Below are 22951 nucleotides of genomic sequence, written 5' to 3' on the forward strand. Positions count from 1 at the left end.
TCCCTGGGTGGATGGTACCCCTGGCATCATAGCTCTCAAGAGGGGCAGGATACAGCTCTACACTCAACTGGCTCAGCCTGGAAGTGTGAAGCAGCAGGTCACTCAGGGTTGATATAGTGAGGTGGTTCCCATGAATGCTCAATATCACAAGCTGGGAGCATTGGCTCAGGGCAGGTATGAGGGCTTAGAGCTGTGAGTCTGTTATCCAGCAAGCTGCCAAGTCCAGGCTGGTCAGTGTGCTTGCAGTGCTGTCCAGCAGGATTTAGAGAGGCTCCAGACTGAAATCGGTCAGTTTGTTGATCCTCAGTTTCAGGTGTCTGAGCTGTCTGAAATTTGGATATCTGGAAAGGTATTTCCAGTAAGAATCTGACAGTGGGCAGTTGGTTATCAAGAGGGTCTCCAGGGGGGTCTTCAGTTGCCTAAGGTAAAACCAGACAGTTAGTTCTGAGGAAAAATGTCAAGGAGAGAGAAGACAAATTGGCCCAAACCCAAAGTCACCCTGGTGATCTGAAAATAGTCCACAGTTAGGATGCTGCCTTTTGCAGAATCTGGTCATTCACATTAACCCATGTCAGGGTGAGCCTTTCACCATATATCCTGTGAAAAGATGAGTCCACATCTCTGTGTCCCCTCCTTACTGCCAAGCAGAAAGTCACAGGTCTGGCCACAGGAGGTCATGGGGAGTCATGTATGAAGGACAAATTTGGGCAAAATGTAACAAAATCCACTGGGGTAAACACTCTTAGAGGCACACATCCTATAGCCACAGCAAGATTTTCACTTTGGCTTCTGACCCTTACACCCAACATCACTACCTGGAATTCAGAACAGCCTTACCCAGGTGGGTATAGAGGCAGGATCTCCGCTCCCAACTGGGGAGCACAGAGCTTCCCTGTTGACAGGTGTCACTGTGGGTGTTTCCCTCTTTCCAAACCCTCTTCTCTACCTGCTTTCCACCACCTTTGCTGGACAGGCCTCCCATGGATAGAACATCAATCTCATCCCTAGCTCCTCTCCCTCCATATTGAATTTCCAGTATGGTGGCACTTCCCAGACTATAGACACTCGTTTAGGAGTCTGCTCAAACACAAAAAAATTGAACTAGCTTCAGGATCCAAAAGGATGGGTTATTTACATTCCAGTGCCTTATTAACCATGAGAGTGTCAGTGGCTGGTAGGTGCAAATTTCCTTTAACTGGTCTGCAGAGGGTGCTCACCCCCCCCTTACTCATCTCAGCACCTGTTCCAGGTGGCCCTCAAGGAGGAAGACATCATTGGCACAGAACTTCCACAGGCAGTCCATGCTGTGAAACTGCTAGGTGAGCTGGGCTAGCAGCTGCTCGTGCTCCTCTTGGGAGGTGTAGGCAGGCACATAGACCTGGGAGACAAGCAGCTTCCTCAGGTTCCTTATCTGGCCCAAGAAAGGAGCCCAAGCAGCCAAAATGAAGGGCACTCAGGCGCAGTGCACTTCAACCTTCTGGACAGAGTCCAGCTGCAGCAGTCTCAGGACTTTCCTGGTGTGACCAGTTGGTTTCCCAAAGATCTTCAGCTTATTCCAACACAGGTGCAGCCTGTCCCTTTTTTGTGTGACCCACAGGAACAAGTGGGTCAGCAATTCATCCAGGGGTCTTTTTCTGAGGTTCAAGTCTATGAAAACCTTGAAGGGTGGCTTAGCTTCCATTGCTGGACCAAGTTTCAATGTTCAATTCTTCTTAATGTCCTCTGGTGAGAAGGCATCAAGCAGGGCTCCAGACCACATCCTCTCGAAGTTCTGGGAAACATTCCACAGATCCAGCACCTGCAGTTTCCACCTCCTTCGGGGATGACAGCAGAGTGTAGGCCATGAGGCCATTTCCTTCACCTCTCAGCTGCTACCCCCTGCTCCACCTCTTTTTTCTGTCTCACCTTTTTCCATCCACTTCCCTCCAATTCAGCCTGGTGCCCCCACTTGTACAGACTGGGGCAGGGGAAAGTACAGCCTCATTAATAGGTCACCACAGTTGCCAAAAGCACCTCCATAACTGGAAGCCTTTCCAAGATGGGGCTTAGCATGGCCAAGGCCTCTCCACCCCTCCTTGCTGGCAGCACAGGAAGCCTGTGGTGCACAATTCAGCACCCACTTTCCCTGCCTATACCCATCCCTTCCCTGGCACCCAGGGTGCTCCCTTCCAGGCCACCTAGGTCCTTTTCACCTTGGGCAATCCTGATGGGCAAGCAGGATGTCCAGCCCATCCAGGGCCACTTGGATAATCTCAAGCTTTGGCTTCATCATCAGGGCCCCTGGGGCAGATGGGTGAAGGGGCAGGCTTGCACCAGTTTTTTCATTACCTCAGTTTGTCCCCTGCTGAAGGCCTCCACAAAGAGTGGTGGGAAGAGCTCTATGGGCAGCTCCTCCAGATACAGGACAGCCCTGGACTTGTTGCTCAGCAGGTTGCACCCTGCTAATTTCAGGAGCATGGGTGTGGACTGGATGCTCATCCTGGGGAGAATGAATGAAGAAAAATTTTGGAAAATGGTCCAGGGAAAAGGTCACTATTTCATCCATTGCCAGCCTCTGGAAGGGGGTACTGGGAAGTCTACAAGCACACCTCACCCTTATAGGGGAAAGCTTTGGATTATTATTTTGTCCTTTTAAAAGGAGAATTGGAGTGTCAAGTGGCCTAAACAGTAGGCTCCTAGATTCAACAACTATATGGCTGGAAATAGACTTGCCCTCATATGGATGATATTCATTTTATTTTTTTATATAAAATTACAACCAATAAAAAAAAGAAAGACAAAAAATAAATAAATAAATAAATAATTTATATAAAAAAATTAGCATGTATAAAACATGGACTCATGTTATAAAACACTTGGTAATTAAAACAGAGTCTCATGGATGTCTTTTACACATGTGAGATTCTGCCATCTTAGGTGGATGTTGAAGAGAACAAACAGATCAGAACAGAGTCTGTGAACTGTACCATGAGATCATTTGAAGCTTTTGGTTTAATTTGTTTAAAAAAATTATAAAAGTACAAAACCGCTTTGGCAATACAGTATACTCTTTTAGGGGCTGATACTGGCACTGAATTTAGGACACTCAACCACTGAGCCACTTCCCTAACCCTATTTTGTATTTGAGATGGAGACAGGGTCTTACTGATTTTTGTAGCATTTCCTGTTCTGAGGCTGGCTTTGGACTCTAGTCCTCCTGCCTCCTCAACCTCTTGAGTTGGTGGGATTATTTGTGTTTGCCACCATACTGAGCAAAAGAGTATAATTTATAGGCACATAATATAAATATTTCCAACATCAGAAAATAAAATTGCAATCAATTAGAATGAAATAGGAATCCAATCTCCTTGTTGAAGAAAGTGGCTGGGGCTCGAACTGGGCTTGATCCTAAGCAGCACATAAAAATTAATAAAAAGTGACCTGGGGATATACCTCTGTTATTAGAGTGCTCTCCTCGCATGTACAAGGCCCTGGGTTCAATCACCAGATAAATAAGTAGATAAATAAATAAATTATATTGTCCATATAAATCTTTAAAAACAAAAATTAAACAAATCAATAAAAGTGGGGCATGTGAGCCTACACCTATAATCCCAGGGGCTCTGGAGACTGACACAGGAGAATCAAGGGATCAAAGCCAGCCTCAGTAAGAGCAGGTGCTAAGCAACTCAGTGAGACCCTGTCTCTAAATAAAATACAAAATAGGGCTGGCGATGTGGCTCAGTGGTAGAGTGCTCCTGAGTTCAATACCCGATACCAAAAAAAAAAAAAAAAAAGAGAGAGAAAAAGAAAAGAAAGGAATTTGAAAGTTACATAAACCAAGATGGAAATCCTAATATTTAGCATAAAGGCAAAACCACACTGAGAGTCAAAATCGAAGGCCTACATTGGTTCATGAGAAAAGACAGGAACAAAATTGTTCCTGAATCCACACAGGTGAGGACAGAAGGTGCTGTTCCTTTGGCCAGTGAGGGACTTAAGGGATATGGTCAGGTGTGCAGGTGCTCTGAGCTTCCACAGGTCAGGATGTGTCTTTTTAGGCTTCAAGACTCTTGTGCTTCTCTTCTGGCTCTGCAGAAGCTTTTATGGACCTCTCAGGCCCCACCCCCACCTCCATCTGATTAATCAGTCTCCAATCAGAAAGCAGTATGTGATCACCTTCCCCTGTCTCCACCCACTTAATGATGATGAGATTTTCTTCCTTGGATTAGTTCATTGAATCTGATGGTCATGCAAGAGCACAGAATCGGGAGATGTGAGAGTCAGTGATGCCTTTGTCCATGCACTCCCCACCATTAATTCAATTTTGTCCATATGTGATCCTCCTATTTCTACTGTGAGACTAAAATGTATTTAATCCTTAATGTAATAAAAACATTACTGGGAAATACCTTTCTACAGGGATCTTTGCCATATCAAAATTATTTGAAAAAAAATAATTTTCAAAAATATTTTGAAAATTCCAGAGAGGAAACAGCTTTTTGAAGACAGTAGTGTCATCCACAAAGATTACAGAATGGAAACCATGTTTTCAACAGTCACACAAGTGTCAAGTTAACTTGTAGCAAATATGAGCACACTAAGGGAGGTAGTGCACAAAGGAAGGTAGAATCAGTCTTCTAGACATAGGGTAAGATTTCTTCTGTCTCTTTGTACTGGAGATGAAACCCATTGGCTCTCTTCCACTGAGCCACATCCCTATCTCTTTTTATTTTTTGCTTTTATTTGGAGGCAGAGTCTCACTAAATTGCTTAGGTCCTCCCTCAGTTGCTGAGGCTGGCCTCAAACTTTCCATCCCCCTTCCTCAAGTGTCTAAGTTGCTGTGATTACAGTCACAGGCCACCATGCCCCATCAGACTTGAGAAAGTCTGAAAGTCACTGAGGGTGGAAGCAGTGGGCAACTTGGGATATTGGAGAGAAAGACACAGGACTGGACAACAGGTGTCCTTGACTTCAGGGAGGCCACCAATTACAGAGCCTTCATTCAGAATCAGGGAATGCCCTGGCACATCTCCCAGAAAACCTTGGCCCCAGGCACTTTCCTCAGTATTTAGCCTGAGAGAAGAACACAAGCAAAGGAAAATTTCAAGAGTCTGAGTAAAATAAAATTCTAAAATTGAGGAAGGAGAGACAGAAAGAGATGGAATGCTTGGATGAGCCATGTGAGGTGAGTACTTCAGGGAACATGTTTAAGGAATGATTTGATGGGTGGTGGTTAGACAATTGCATTTCTGTTTTTTTTGGTCTCTTTGTTTTAGTCAGCTTTATGGTGCTGTGACTAAAAGATCCAAGGACAACAACTACAGAGGAGGAAGTGTTTATTTTGGTGGCTTGGTTTCAGTGGCCTCAATCTAGACACAGCACCTCAAAGTTGAGCCTGAACATCATGCCAGAGGCATGTGGCAGAGGAAAGAGGCTCACATTACCAGAAAGAAGAGAGAGAGAGAGATGGCCACTTGCAGATACAAACTATACACCCATATTCACACCCCAAAGGTCAGCTTCCTCCAGCCACAGCCCACCTGCCCCCATTATTCCCCAGTTAATCCCACCAGGGATTAATTCACCGGCTAGGTTAAGGCTATAAACCAATTACTTCTCCTCCAAAAACATTTTCACATGTGAGCTGTTGGGAGACACAGCATCTAAACCCTGATGGTCTTTTGGGGTATCTTGTTGGAAAATATCCCTGCTCGCATCACATAACCATATGTTAGTTGGATACTTACAATTGGCTAAGGTTATATTTGGTTTATATTTCACATAATAACTTACCACAAATGAAACACTTTTAATTTCATGTGTGTGTGCAGCTATATAGAATTAAGGCTACATCCAAAATTGTCTCTGGTTTTTATGCTCTACAATATTTGAAATCTACACTCTGATTTAATTTTAAGTTTCTCTGGATTTTGTCTGTGTTTCACCAGCTGAAAGGTTGACTTCATGCCACATCCCTGACTTCTCTTATTACCCCTAACTTGGTACACAAGGCAGGTCAAAATTACAATCAACCTACATCACAACAGACAGTGTCTCTCCAAATGACAAGTGTAGTCAAACATAATAGGGCAGGACTGCAGCACCCCCAAAGAAAGGTGAGTCAGAGCCCCATCCAGGAGGCAAAGGGAGACAGGGTGTCAAAGGCAGCTTTGAATCAATTATCACTGGCTCCACAGATTCAGTACCAAGGGTGGCCTCAGTTCAAGGACAATATGTGGTGTCTGGCCAGGTGTCCTCTTAGAAAACATGGGGAGTGAAAGTTTGGGTGGATTTTATGCACAGCTGAAGTTGGGGCTGACTGGTTTGTGATAGTTCCTGCCATCAGGCAGGGCTGCCCAGGGACCTTCCCTTCCCAGCACCCTGCTTGCCCTTTATCAGGATTTGACACAGTTACTGCCTGTTGATTTGAGCACCATTTATGTTTCCCCCATGGGAGGAAGATTTTTTCTATGGATGTATCACATAATGGTTAGGGTTTGATTCTATCTCAGTGCCAGGATAGACTTTCCCTGGTTGGTCCAGACCCCATTGAAGGGAATTAATAGATGATTAGGAATCAATGTTGAAACTTATTGAGCCAAATTTGAACAACAAGGTTGGGTTTGGAGGGAGTGGCTCTCAGAGTCCCTCCACCAGGAAATCACTATTAAATTCAATTATGCCTATTCATTAGGCCTTCGGTATCTCATCTCCAAGCTTTGGCCTTTAATATTTTAATAAGAGTTAGATTTTTGCACAAATTTTATGAGTACTGGTGATCATTTTTAAAAAATATTTAGGCCCTGAATTTATGTATTTTTATTTTTTATTTATTGACACTAGGGATTGAACTCAGGAGAGCTTTACCACTGAGCTACATCCTAAGTTTTTTTTCATTTTTATTAATTAATTATTTAGTTAATTAAATTTTTCATGAATTAAGTTTGGGTACCAAGGTTTGAACCTAGGGGCACTACACCACTGAGCTACATTCTGAGCCCATTTTTTAAAGTTTTTTTTTGTTTTTCTTTTTGTTTTTTGAGATAGGTTCTCACTAAATTACTGAGACAGGCCTTGAATTGAGATCCTTTTGCCTTAGCCTGCTAAAAAGATGGTGTTATGGAATGTCCCTTCAGAAAGCACTCTAAGTCTGAATTTCAAATCAAAAGAGAGCTTTACTTACCTGACTAGGGACTGTCACCCACCACAGAGTCTCAAACTCTGTGAGAGGACAGCAGCTTCCTGATCCATTCAAATACATTATAAGCACAAAATCCAAAACTCAGTGACTTGCTTATCCTCATGTAAAGCTATCCAATTATAGAAATTAATACATTAATAAGTGGGGCCTCTGGGCTCTAGGCGGGATCAAAATTTTCCAGTCAGCAATCCAGCACATTAGCTTTGCAGTTCAGTTGAGCACAGTCTTGGGTTCAAGCATATGCTAGACAGTCACATCCCGAATGTAGGTGGGGGTCATTGGTATGAGAATCTACTTCAGTCATGTAGACCCACAATAGCATCAAACCCAGGATATAGCTCTCCACGTTCACCAGTGCATCCTGAGTAGGGCACAATTTGTGAGGTAAAAAGTACAAAAATGCAATTTTTTAAAATAAGAAAACAGCTTTCATTTAAGTTTCTCAGAAACAGCTCTTATAACAGTCTCTCATAGGAGGCAGCAAAATGGAGTCTCAGGCCTGACTATGAGTGTTCTTGCTTTATAATTGTCTTATCTCACTCTTAAAGATTTTATATCCATCATCTGTATTTTTTCACTAATCTTTAACCCATAACTGACAAACGTATTGATTGTATTTATCACTTCACACCACAGCAGATGGGATTAAAAGTGTTCAACACCACACCCTGTTTTGAAATCCAATTTTGAAAAGATAGAGCATTTGCCTAACTTGCATGAGGCCCTGAGTTTGAACTCTAGCAACAATAAATAAAGAAATGAATAAATAAATACATAGATAGATAGAAAGACAGATAGATAGATGATAGACCTGTGTTCAAGTAAACTGGTTAGTGGCTTTTTTCTTCTTAATCAATTAATCTGATTTTAGTTATGTTCAGGGCAATAAGCCAAATGACAATTCTTTTTTGTTTTAGAGAGAGAGAGAGAGAGTGCAAGAGGGAGACTGAGAGAGAAAGAGAGAGAGAGAATTTTTTAATTTTTTTAAATTTTTTGGGGGACACAACATCTTTATATGTAGGTGATGCTGAGGATCAAACCTAGGGTTGCGTGCGTGCCAGGTGAGCATGCTACCACTTGAGCCACATTTCCACCCAAATGATAACAATTGATGCTAAACATTTAAAATCGTCATTGTTAAAAATTTGTTGGGAATTTACGATAACCAGTTATTAACAAGGTAAATTGATTGGCATACATTTTAATATAGTGTCCAGAATTATGTCTAAAAATATGTGAGATTTATTATGAATTTTTGCCATTTTAAAGCAAATATTAGTACAATATCTAAATAAATATAACTTGAAAAAGTTATGTCATATTTGACAGGACTTCCCCTCATATCAAATTAGGCTAATTGACTTAATGTCTCTCTTCTAGAAATCCCTTGAGCAAATATGAAGTTCTCTAGAACATTCCAATGTTAGCTCAAGGTGAAATGACAATGTAGACTTTGATCATAGATAAGTTAGACAATAATCTCAAAAGCTTGAAAGCACTTAATGAAACCTGGGTTCCCAAATCATTATAAAAGATAAGTCATTTAACCAGAGTGATGAAAGATATTTAACGTCAATACAGAAAGTTATGTCCTATGAAATAATACTTCAACTTTTAACAGAGATGATTTAGTTTTCTTTTCCCATGTAATGAGAGAACTTGATAAAACCAACTTGAAGCCTAAAATCTTACTCTCCCCTCCTCCAGTACTGAGCATTGTACCAGGGGCCAATTGCCCAGTTCGCTTCGGTTTATTTTGAAACAGACTTGCCAATTGGCTAAGTCTGGCCTGAATCTTGCCACCCTCCTTTCTGAGGCTACTGAGAATCTGAAATTATAGGCATTTCCCACCTTACCTAGCTTAAAAGAGCAGCTGTTTGAGAGATATTCAACTGGAACATTCCACGTGGAAGCCATTACTGTTTTTAATTGTCTTGGGAATAATTGCCCACCAGTTTCAAAATGTGCTTGAGAATGAACCATAATAGACTCCACTGCAGTGCAAAAGAAAGGCTCTCCTGAAGTTTTTTGGAAGTTGCAAGTCCCATTCTGTGTTTTATTAATCTCTTGAGAGCCAATGATAAAAATCCTATGATCTTCTTTAGAAAGTTAGGAGTTTAGAAGCCATTTTTTGGTGTAATGTTGTGGTTTTGTCAGAGTCCTCCTGAAGTCTATTATTAAACTATCAAGCTCAAGGACCTTCTCCTGCAGGGTCCCCTGCTCTCCACTTTTGTGAGGATTTGGTACATAAATTTCATTTTGATTCTGCAATCTTTCACAGTAGCATCATCAGCTGGGACACTGTGACCACGGAATATTCTATGCCATTACATGGTCAGTCTTAGCTCCCTTGATTTGTCTGAATCTGATGGCAATCACTTGGCATGCAGGAGGCTGCTGGACCGTGTGAGTGTGTGTTTGTGTGTGTGTGTGTGTGTGTGTGTGTGTGTGTGTGTGTTTAGTACTGGGGATTATGTACCTGGGGCAGTTTACTATAAGCTACACACCCAACACTTTTTATATTTTTATTTGAGACAGGGTCTGACTATCTTTACCAGGCTGGCTTGGAATCTCTGATCCTTCTGCCTCAGCCTCCCAAGTTACTGAGACTGTAAGTGTGCACCTCAGTACCTGGCCATAGAGCATTTAAAAACCTCTAGAGATTACATTGCACCTGGGAGCAAGTGTCATAACTAAAAAGAGAATAATAGCTTCAGACTGCAAAATTCCTCTGGATGAATGTTATAAAGATACCGAGTCCCTGAAATAACTCTCAGACCACACATTGCCATTTCAATTAAGCCTTTATTGCTGTCCAGCAGCAGACACTCTACTCTCTAAAAGCCAGATGTTCAGAGTGACATACCACCTTCAGTTATGCCTCAGATTTAAGCCAAAAAACCCACAAAAGCGCAATTTGGGGGTCAAGCCAAGGTAAGCAAGCACACTTAATATGTAAAGAAGAGTAGTGTACTACAATTTTATTGATGTTTTTGTATCAATCAAGTTTTAGACTCTGTAATGTGGAACAATACTCTAAAATAACAGTTGCTGTTTGACTAGAGGTATACAAAACTTCATTTTTCCAGTTAGTAGCTCTAGAGGATAAAACTTAACAGACACAATGTAATTAATATTTTAAGAAGTGCTTGTCATTTTAGTATGTGAATAAAACTTTGGTTTATATTGGTAGATTAATACTTGCTCTTAGGGAATAACCTTTAATACTTTTAACTATTTGTATTACATATATAAACAACCTAGTTATAAAAAAATTTTTAACATTTCTCCTTTATTTATAGATGTTTACATTACTTACTTAGACCCTCTTGTATACTTAGATGTATTATAATTATGTTTTACCACACAAAGACTTTCTTACCTGGAAACATGATTTTTACTAAATATACTTTTACATTTAGAAGCTTTTAATAATTTTTGATTCATGGATTCCTCTTTTTTTATACCTTAAAATAACCCTTATCAATTTCTGAATTTAGATAAAATAATCCATTTTAGTAAGAGGAAATATATTTATAGTACTCTAATTAAAATGCAGTTGAAACCTCTTGACTATTTGTATATAGAATTATACCCACTGGGACTTTTAACTTTTAGTAACCTTGTTTTGGGGATAATGTAATTTGAATATTTTTTAAATTTACCAAAATATGAAAAAACCAACAATGATTAAATATTTTACCTTATGAAATTTGAAGTTTCATTACTTAATATTACATTTAATGGTTAACATTTAAACTTTGTAAACCAATCAGATGTCTCTAACAAACACATTCATGATTAATTTCATATAGGTCAGATAAAATTTACATTTTTTTAAAAAAAGGTATAAGACAAGTGCATTGAATAGCATTTGTAATTTTTTCCCATTGAAGAAAAATTTTAGACAATGAATTTCATACACTTTATGAACATTACAATTTTATTAAATATTTGATCACCTAGAAAAAAAACTCTTCATTAATAACTTTAAAGAAATTTTGACTTTTATTTATTCACCCAAATTTCAATTGAACCTTTTTAGATCATATGAAGCAAAAGTATTTGTATCCATTTTTTAAATTTTAATTTCTGAGATCATATAACAATTTTTAGTACTAACTATATGTAGACATGACAATACATGTAGACAGAGAGTACCCCGGTGCCCCTACACAAAACAGACAAACAAAAGCCTTGTAGATTATTTGTTTAAAACCTATTAGACTGAGAATTAACCCTTGTAAATTGGCCTTAGAACAAAGCAGAATGTAATTAGAAAAACATATTAACCTACATGTATCAGATCAAAATTATGAATTTAACAAATATAGACTTTCAAAACCCTTCTTGTCCTTCTTCCTGAGGTGGTCCTGCTCATCAAAAGTGAAAATAATTAAGGGAACATAAAAAAATGGCAGGGCCTTATTTCTACCTGAAGTAACTTTTCAAAAAGGAACTCCATAGGTCTCCTCAGGAGAGTCACCCAGGTTGGGGTCTCATTGTATGTTAAATATGAGAGCCCAGTCTCTATAACCCACTGAAGTGAAAATTGTGAGTTCTTTGGGAATTTGGGGAGCAGAAGATATGTGTCAAAGGCAAGTGTCTCTGATATGGTTTGGATATAAGTTGTCCTCAAAAAGTCTCTTTGTTAATGCAAGAAGTGAAATGATCAAATAATGAGAGCTATAATCCAGTCAGTGGATTAATCTATCAAATGGATATATTTCTTTGCATGTGAGTGTGTGTGTGTGCATATATATTCTGTTAATTAGCATGTTTAAAATTTTAGATAACTATTGACATAAGGCAGTTTCAGAAGCCCTTTCTGGCTGCTAGGGTCCTCTGACAATGACTGGTTTTAGCTGGGTTTCCATAACCCAGGTAGGTGCCATCCCATCCAGAACACAACTCTACTTTCCTCCTCAGGGGTTTTTCTCAATCTTCTCCAAAGCTTTTGTTTGTTTACGGCTATTTCTAAATCCAAAGAGTCCTCTCCTTTCTGTACTACAGTCTTTCAGTCTGATACCTTGTCAGCACTCTTGGGATAATCTTATGACCCAAGCCACTGGAGTGAAAGAAGGTGTGGAGGGATGACCAGAATGTTTGGCTGGGAGGTGCCCACAGAATGCACAGAGGAAACCACTCATCATGTGGATCTAGGGGAGAGCAGAAAGCTGGGGCTGAAGAGGTGGCCCCAGGCAGGTCTTGCTAAGTGGCAATTGGCAGGCTTGGGCAGGGTTGGAACATGGCCAGAGGTCTGTTTCCATTTCCAGAAGGCTGTTGAGAGGATCATGCTCCCTAGAGGGAATTAAAAAGAAACAGAGACAGCATCAGAGGAATCATTGCCACCAAGGTGAAAAAGACTGGCTTGCACTTGAGTGACCATGAACAGCTTGGCAGACCATAAAGGTGGCCCTGGGCAACTTGACTGGAGGTTGCTCTTTTGCACCACAAAGAGGAGTAAAGCTTCTCCTGGGCAGGGAAGAAACCTACAGTTGAAAGGGTAGTAAGACTGGCCTTTGGTGGATTTGGGGGAGTTGCGTCCCTAGGTTCCCAGAGGCCACACACAGCCAGGCTCTGCTTTCACCAGGGTCACAGGAGCTCTAGTCCAGGAAGAAAAAACACCCAGCAGGAAAGCTAGATTCACCAACAAATTGGGTCCAGTTTTCTAGTTTTGTCTCCCCATTGCCTTCCAAGATGCCTCTAACCAAGTGCACCACCAGCCCCTATACACCTCCCAATAATAAAAACAAACAAAAAGAAAATCACTTTTGGGGGTGGGGGAGATTGGTTTTGAATTAATTTTCATGGCTACTCTCCACAGTCAGCTCCAATCACAGAAAAGTGTAATCTGAAGCAAGAACCACCTGAAAATCAGTTTCAAAAGAGCCAGTATGGGGCACGCTTGTCCCAGTGTGTCCCCTTTCTAATCAAGTGACTTTCTACTGCTGGGTTCTAGAGCCAAATGTCATTGTGCCCAGTAGAGGGAATGGGCAGCTTGTGGGTGGACTCTGCCTTAGGTCAGGGTTGTCCATTTGCCCTTAGCTGTTGTTGTTTTCTTTCTCTTTTCCTCCTCCTCCTCCTTATTCATCTTCTACCACTTTTTCTCCTTCTTTGTTTTTTTTTTTTTTTTTGGTACTGGTGTTTGAACTCAGGGTACTTAACCACTGAGACACATCCCAAGCTTTTTTCAATTTATATTGAGGCAAGGTCTCACTAAGCTGATAATGGCCTTGTTAAGTTGCTGAGACGGGCTTTGAACTTGTGATCCTTTCTGCCTCAACCTCCTAAACCACTGGGATTACAATCATGGCCCACCACATCTGGTTCCCAGCCCTGTCTTTGCTGAGACTGGATCTCACTTTGTTCTCCATACTAGTCTCAAAGTCATCATCATCCTGCTGTAGCCTTTTGAATAGCTGGTTTACAGACCAATACCAACATGCTCTGTTTAAATGTAAGCAATGCTATAAGCCACATAGAGTATTTGAATACATTTGCAAGTGAGAGATGGAAAATGCTAACTTTGAGATGAGGCTCGATTGTCATGTGTATCTTGTACATGTGACAGTGTGCCACTTTGGAGTGGAGTCCTGGGAAAGAAATAGATCAGAATAGAGTCCAGCATATAAAAAATATTGTGTCATTCCAGGTTTGGTGACCTGCACGTGTAATCCCAGCTTCCTGAGAGGTGAAGGCAGATGCATTAAGAGTTCAAGCAAAACCCTTGGCAGTTTAACAGGACATTGTCTGAAAATACAAAATGAAAATGCCTGGGATGTAGCTGCAACAGATCATCCCTGGGCTTCAATACCTGGTAAAACACACCCACACATATTTGCAAAGGGGAAATAAAGAAACTTAGCACAGTAGTGGCACGTATCTGTAATTCCAATGATTTGGGGCTGAGGCAGGAGGATCAAATTGCTTAAGCAAGGATTAAATTGCTTCAGCAATTTAATGAGACCCTAAGCCACTTATTGAGACCTAGTCTCAAACTGAAAATATATAAATGAAAAGGAGATGTAGCTATGTGGTGTAGTGCACCTGGATTCAATCCCAGAACCAAAACCCAAACCAAAAAAAAAAACAAAACATACAACAGAAAATGGAAAAGAAAAACAGAATAAAAGAAGTTTCATATGATCTAAACCAAAGCAGAAATTAAAACTATTGGGATGAAGGGAAACTGCTTGTAGAGACCCTGAGTTCAGACCTCTGGTCATTTGAAGAAAAAGAAATGTGATATTCTCTTTTCATCACAAACTATTTGCCACAATTTTGTGTTTCTTTTTTGGTACTGGGGACTGAACCCAGTGGTGCTCTACCACCGAGCTACATCTCCACCTCTTTTTCTTTTTATTTTGAGGCAGGATCTTGCTAACTTGCTGAGGCTGGCCTCCCACTTGTGCTTCTTCTGCCTCAGCCTCTGGCGTTTTTGGGTTTGCTGGCATGTGCTACCACTCCTTGGCTGCAGGTCACTAGGGAAGACTGAATGTAGAGCCGCTAAAGGCTCTGTTTTGAGCTCAGTTGCCCTATACGACTAAAGCACTTGTTTTCAAATGCTCTGTTCTCCTCCCTGAAGCTAATGTAATAACGAGGACACAGTTTTGAGAAAAAGGAATGGGAATGTTTACTATTTTGGTAGAAAAAATAAAAACAAGAGGGTCTTATGTCCCAAGGGCTGTCATTCTCCATATTAGAAAAATAGGTTGTTATATTTTCTGCTTGATTTTTAAAAAAATAGATGACATCAGAATGAATTATAATTCTTATTACACATATACAGCACAATAATTTATATCTCTTGTTGTATATAAATTATGTGGACACCAATTATTCTCTTCATACATGTATTTGTGTAATTATGTCCATTACATTCCACCATCCTTGCTAATCCACTGTGCCCTTATTTTCCTTCCCACTCCTCTGCCCTATCTAGAATTCATCTATTCTTCCTATGGTCCCCCTCCATACCCCACTATGAGTCAGCCTTCTTAAAGCTGAGAAAATCTATGACATTTGTTTTTTGGGGGGATTTTCTAACTTCACTTAGTATTATCTTCTCTAATGTCATCCATTTACCTGTAAATGCCTTGATTTTATTCTCTTTTAATGCTTAGTAAAATTCCATTGTGGATATAATCTACATTTTTTATCCATTCATCTTATGAAGGACATCTAAGTTGGCTTTATAGTTCAGCTATTGTGAATTGTGCTGCTATAAACATTGATGTGGCTGTGTCCCAGTAGGATTCTGTTTTTAAGTACTTTGGGTATAGTCTGATGAGAATAATAGATTTGTCAAATGGTAATTCCATTCCCAGATTTCCATGGAATTTCCATACTGCTTTCTGCATTGGCTGCACCAATTTGAAGCAACACCAGCAATATATGAGTGTGACTTTATCCCCACATCCTCGCCAACACTTATTGTTGTTTGTCTTCATAATAGCTGCCATTCTGTTTGGAGTGAGATAATATATTAGAGTAGTTTTGATTTGCATTTCTCCGATTGTTAGAGATGATGAGCATCTTTTCATATTTTTGTTGATTGATTGTATATCCTCTTCTGAGAAGTGCCTGTTAAGGTCCTTGGCCCATTTGTTTAATGGGTTACTTGGGTCTTTTTTTTTTTTTGGTGCTTAGCTTTTTGAGTTCTTTATATACCTTAGAGATTAGTGCTAAACAAGTTGTTTCTTAGAAGTGATTCTGAGAAAATTAGATTAGAGAGAAGAAACCAGGAAGGAGAATATCAGGGACAAGAAGATTACTAGGAGGAAGTTAGGAAGAAGACTTGGGGGAAAGAAAAAAAAATATGTAAGATTCAAGGCCACAAGGGATTTAGTGAAAGCATCAAGCAAACCCCTGTTACACACTGAACCACATCCAAACTCCCTCTATTGTGGAGGGACTGGGGATTGAACTCATGGCTACTTTAACACTGAGCCACATTCCTAGTACATTTTATTTATTTTTTTATTTTTAGAGGAGTTATCTCTAACTTGCTCAGGATGTCCATGATCTTGCAGTCCTCTTGCCTCAGCTCCTGAGTTGGTGGAATTAGAGGTTGTGCCACTGTGTCCCCTGCAATCCACCCATTTTAAAATTACCCACCCCAAAATTTTATTCAGCAAAAGAACAAGATACCCAAGTTACTTTTTCTTTTTCTCCTCTTCCCCTTTCCCTTTGGTACCAGGAGTAGAACCCAAAGACAATAAACCAGTGAGCCACAGTTCTAGCATTTTTTTAAATTCAGTAAACACAAGTTATATGAAATGAATAGTTTAATTATACAACATGTTGGGCAATTAGGCCTTTCCTATTAGTTCAGTTCCTGATTTCTGAAGCTTACGGCTTTGAGGTAAGATGAAACATTGAACTGTTTCATTAAAAAATTAATAGGGACACAGTACCCTTTATTATTAAAACCTAGGCACTGAATGAAATTTACCAGGTGCATTTTTCTAGTCTTATTTGTCTCTCAGAAATGCCCTTCTTGTCCCTAGGGGTGTAGGTCTTTTTGTGCTGACACCAAGCTGATGTTAGAGCTGTGGTGCTTCTTATTCTCCTCCTGGTTCTTTGGTCATCTTCTGTATCTGATGTCTTTGTTTGTTTCTACCTCTACTCACACTTCTGTGCTATTGTGTCTCTCATCTGGGCTCTGAGGCTGTAGGGTCTGGATCTTTGGACTCAATCAACCTTGGATTGAACATGGTTCAAAATTAAATTCTCTGTGCTTAATGTGTAGAGTCTTTCTTCTTGTCATTATTCTCCAAACTGCACAGTATAAACTGCTATATAATATTCCCATAGTGTTAAATGTGATAAGAAACCTCAAGATGGTTTAAAGCACACAGGAGGATGTGCATAAGTTATATTCAAACAGTTCATCATTTATACCTAGACCTTGAACATGTGCAGAGTTCAGTATACAAAGGGTGGACAGGAAGTTCTGAAATTAATTCACTGTGAATACTGAATGAAGGCTGTACTTGGCCTTGGCTAGGGAGTATAATTTTCACATATGCATTTACTCTCTAGGTCACTTGAACCCTACATATTTTCACACATCAACAATCATTTATTTTGTGGTGCGCACCAGGGATTAAACTCAGGGGCACTAGACCACTGAGCCACATCCCCAGCAAAATTGTGAATATATTTTAGGGACAGGAACTCTCTGATGAGCTTAGTGCCTTGTCATTGCTGAGGCTGTTTTGAATCATGATCTTTCCATGTCAGCCTCCTAGTTTACTGGGATTACAAGCATGTGCCACTGTGACTGGCAACCGTGGTTCCTAGTATCAAAAACTAACCCAGGTACATTTAAGCAGAGTGAATGTACAGTAAGCATGTTGTAAAGCCCACAAGATTATTGGCAAAGTTAGGAAAATGCTGTGGAAGTGGGCAGGAACTAAGCGAACTAGTGTTGGCATGGGCAAAAGTGTGACATCTGTAGTGGAGGAGAGAAATAAATCATATCCACATACTAATGCATTTTTCAATGCTTTATTCACTCAAATCACTCAATACAACTTCATTGTATAGGTTCTTCATTAAGAAAATTATAATCCTTAATGTTGGGCACTGCAATACACATAATCAATTCAAAACTAAAAATCCTAAGTTAACTCTGAGCACAGCAAACACTTAATCATGCCAGACTCATTACAGACATTCCCTCTGCATGCTCAGCTCAAGTGCCAGGTTTAGAGTCTCAAGTCTTAGGGTTGAAGTCTAAGAGATGCTCACTCATTCAGACCACAGTGATCAGTCCAGGAACCGATGAAGGCTCCTACTGGGCTGGATGTGACATCTGATTGAGGAAACAATTTTAAGACGAAGTCACCATTCTCACCAGCGTCAAGATGTGGCTATAGAGTTTGAGAGCAGTGAGGATGAATGTGAGGATCAGGCAGATAATGACAAAAATTTGGATATTAGTACAGGAACTCATCAGGCTCTCCAGCATGTTGCCATGATTGCAGCTGGCTGAATGTCTGTTCACTTGCTCCATCATTTCTACTAAATGTTGGGGCTCTGCTCACCTTTTCAGTCCCTATCAGCTATTACTGTGTTTCTTAGTGACATCTTACATTCCCTGGTCATGACCTATTGTTTGACGAATTCTGCCCTGACCTCTCACCTCTGACTCCCATCAGGGTGAAGGAAATGACCATGACTGCACTCTGAGTTTGCACTGGGTTGTGGACAGAAACTTGTCTTTATCAGGCTGTGCCTGATTCATACTAGAGGTCTCTGGAGGCTGTGCCTGGTGGACCTGCAGGTTCATTTTTAACTGGAATTACTTAGGCTTAGGCCATTTTTAGGTTAAGGCCATCCTTACAGCTAGCCTGGACCACAGCTTGGAACCCCCACAGATATCCTGATTAGGACCTGCTGCCAGGTGTCATAGCACGTTGGAGGCACAGGTAACACCTTAGGCATTAACCCCAAACCATATAAGGAGGCAGAAAAATACATTTGACTTTTTCATTCCTATCAACTGATCGTGGACCCTGCCTTAATTGGAGACTCCCATGTTGGGTGGGGAATTCCTTGACACAGGACGGGCTTTCATTCAAGAAACTGAAAAAAATAAGAATGGGTCATGCCCCAGTTAGTAAATTTGAGAGAAGAAATAGAATCATAAAACTTCTCAAGTAGCTGGGATCCCAGGCGTGTGTCACTGCAACTGGCTTTTCATACTTGTTTGTTATTGTTTTGGGAACCAGACAGTGAACCCAAGGGTACCACACCATGAGCCCCATCCGCAGGTAGGGTTTTAAAATAGGGTCTCACAAACTTGCTTACAACCTCTCTAAGTTGCTGAGGCTTTCTTTGAACTCACCATCATCATGACTCACCTCATGAGCTGCTGGAACTACAGCTGAGAACCACCAAGCCAGCATTTCCAGTTGTTTTTGGAAGAGAATCTTTCAGGACATCAATTTGACCCACCTGTCCAGACCAATTAAAGAATGCATTCTTTTGTTTTCATGTGGATTCTGGTTCTTTCTTTTTGAATATTTCTAACAGAGAGACAGCTCTCTTCCAATTAAATCTTCCCAATGTGGTCAAATCATTTTTGGATTTATTTATTTGTTTACTTATCTCTGTGATGCCTTGGATGGAACTCAGGCCGTTCCACATGCTCGCAAGTGCTCCACCACTGAGAAATGTGCCTAGCTCTCTGAGTTAGCTTTGATGAAGTTCACTCATTTCTCTAGAATAGCAAGGGTTGTGGGTTTTCTAAATTGTGGAGGGAAAATTGGCCAGTGTTCCAGAAGGGGTTGTAGAGTCTTTGGATACAGGTGCACAAAGGACTGTGCATCTTTCAGAGGCCAAGGAGTGAAACCCAGTTGCCACTTCCTGACCCGGCCACATTTAAAAACCAGAACCTGTTTGTTATGACATCCTACAGTTGTGTGCTCTCTCACAGCACAAATTAACCTAGAGTCAAAAGATGCATTAGGTTTGAGATTTTGGGAATCGTTTGTTATTTTTTGTATTATATTATTTTTAATTTTTAATTGTAATTAAACCGGGTACCTTTATTTATTTATTTATTTATTTATTTATTTATTTATTTATTTATTTTTATGTGGTTCTGAGGATTGAACCCATGGTTTGCAAGTGCTAGAGGAGTGCTCTACCACTGAGCCACAACCCCAGGCCCCTTACATCATTTGTTACTAATAAGCCTGGCTTATTTTGCCTAGAATGTACCTAGGATTAGACACTACTATTGCTGCTTTCAGCACTGACTCTCACACCCTGAAGATCACAAGAGGAGTGTGAATGTCACATACACGTCATCACACTTCACAAGTGACCTGAAAATGCAGGAAGGTAACCTTCATTTACTTGTACATTTTTTTTCTAAGAATATTTCTTTGGCAGAACTTATTTGTAACTGAAACTCAAGTGGGAAATGAATCTGAGAAATGTCATTTTTAGCTCTTCAATTTCTTCAAACAGAATGGTGGAGTGGAATTGGAAAGGGTACCAGTAATGTACCAATACTGCAAGTTCTTTTAGTGCAGGGATAGTTATGCTAATTATGTTTATATATTTTGTATCCAGTTTGGGACCTGACATTAGTGGGTGTTAAAAAATATTTCTTGAAATAATCTGAATTTATAAACAAATATTAAGTTTTTTTTCTTTATCAGGTAAAATAATAGAGATGTAAAATATGTGCTAAAACTATTGGCTGTTAAGGATTTGAGAGTTCTGAAAGTATTCTGGACTATGAGAACGAAATAGCAGAAGGCACCAATACAAAGGGGGTGGATGTGGGCAGAAGAGAAAATAGACAAACAAACAATTAGAAAATACCTTGTAAGTTAAGTTGATTCAACTGTAAATAAAACTCAAAATGACAGTGGCTTAAATATGACAGCAGCTCATTGTTTCCTTAAAGACAGCAGGTAAACAGTCTGGAGCTCTGTCATGGGAGCTCCTTGACCCTCAGGAACTCATGCACTGTTTGGCCATCATCTTTAATCTGTGGTTTCGACCAGATGGTTGAAGATAGCTGCTTGTGCTCCAGCCACCATTTCTCAATTTTAGTCAGTGAGAAGATGGTTGGAAGAAAAGTATGCTCCCTCCTTTCAACAACACTTCCTAGAAGATGCACACTCCTCTTTTATTTAAATATCATTTAAATTAATGTGCAATGTGAACAGACGTATCTACAAAGCCAGAGTGGAGGGGACTCATCCCTTCCAGCGGGAGACACCTCCCATCTTGGGTGGAGGGGGGAGCTTCTATAACACAGCAGCCAAAATAGAGGGGACTCTCTTCTCCAAGCAGGATACCCCTCCCATCTGGTTCTCTGGGAAAGCTGGTAAACCCCTGCAGCCAAGGTAGGGGGAAGTCACCCTTCTAGGCTGGAGACCTCTCCAATGTCAGTGTCATGTAAAGCTCCTTAACAGCTGCAGCCAGGTTAGAGGAGACTCCTTCCTCCAGGCAGAAGACCCCTCCCACCTGGGTGTCAGGTGGAGCTCATATACCCCAGCAGCCAGGGTAGAGGCAACTAGCACCTCCAGTGGAGAGACACCTCCCACCTGGGAATGGTGGTAATTCCTATACTGCCTTAGCCAGGGTAGAGTGGACACGCTACTTCAGGCAGCATATGCCTAATGCAGTAAAAGTTTCTTTCTCACACCAGTCTAGAGAGTGCTCACAGCTTGTGATGGTGTCATCCTGGAAGTGACACATTACTTCCTCTCAGGTATAATTGGCTAGAATTAGTCACATGGTCCTATCTACATGTGGACCTAGGAATGTAAGCTTCCATATTTGGAAGTAAAGGAGTCACACAAGAGGAAGCAAGAATGTGAAGAGAGAGCCTACAGAATGGGGGAAAAAACTTTGCTACCTGCACCTCAGAGCAGTAATCTCCAAAATATATAAATAACTCAAGAAATTTAACACCAGCTGGGCGTGGTGCTGCACGCCTATAATCCCAGCAGTTTGGGAGGTTGAGACAGGAGAATTGTGACTTCAAAGCCAGCCTCAGCAATTGTGAGGTGCTTAGCAACTCAGTGAGACCCTGTCTCTAAATAAAATACAAAATATTGGTGGGGATGTGGCTTAGTGGTCGAGTGCCCTGAGTTCAATCCCGGTACCAAAAAATAAATAAAAATAAAAAACAAACTAACACCAAAACCAAATAAATAACCCAATCAATAAATGGGCAAAGGAACTGAATGTACACATCACAGAAGAAATACAATTGGTTAATAAATATATTAAAAAAATGTTCAACATCTTTATCAATTAGAGAAATGCAAATTAAAAATACACTGAGGTACAGTTTGGTTTAGTGAAAGTGTGAACCCTAGCAAGTATCAAAGTAATCTCACTCCAGTCAGAATGCCAAATATCAAGAATACAAATAACAGTAAATGTTGGTGAAGATGTGGGTGAAAATGTACCCTTATACATTGCTAATGGGACTAAAAATTGGTGCAAGTACTAAGGAAAGCAGTATGGAGATTCCTTAGAAAACATTGAATGAAACCACCATTTGACCTTGTTATCTCACTTCTCGGCACATTCCCAAGAAACTTAAAATCAGTGTACTATAGTTACACAGCCACATCAATGTTTACAACAGTTCTATTCACCATAGCTAAACTAATGAACCAAATTACGTTTCTTTCAAAAATGGATAAAAAAATGTGGTATAAATACATAATGGACAATTACTCAACCAAATAGAAGAATGAAATTATAGCATTTGCCAATAAATGCATGGAACTGTAGACAATCATGCTAAGTGAAACAAGTCAATCCCCCAAAATCAAAAGCCAAGTGTACTGATATGCAGATACTAACACACAATAAGGAGTGGCATGAAGGGAAAATAGAAGTTCTTTGCATTAGACAAAGGGGAATAAAGGGAAGAGAGGGGCAATGAGAATAGGAAAGACAGTGAAATGAATCATACATAACTTTCCTATATTCATATATGAATATACAACCAGTGTAACACCACAACTTACACAACCACAAGAATAGGAAGTTATACTCCATGCATATATGATATGTCAAAATACACTCTACTGTCATTTATAACTAAAAAGAACAGATAAAAATAATTTTAAAAAGAAGTGAAATAGGACCAGACTAGTTATGTTCTTAACTGATGTGACTTTGGACTCACTTTTCTGGGGATTTCTACTCCTTCATCCCTTCTAAGGACCTCAGAAGCACTGAAATGCTAAATGAAATTCCTTTGTGTTTTGAAAT

This window comes from Ictidomys tridecemlineatus, chromosome 11 (assembly GCF_052094955.1).
Source record: "Ictidomys tridecemlineatus isolate mIctTri1 chromosome 11, mIctTri1.hap1, whole genome shotgun sequence".
Classification (NCBI taxonomy): domain Eukaryota; kingdom Metazoa; phylum Chordata; class Mammalia; order Rodentia; family Sciuridae; genus Ictidomys; species Ictidomys tridecemlineatus.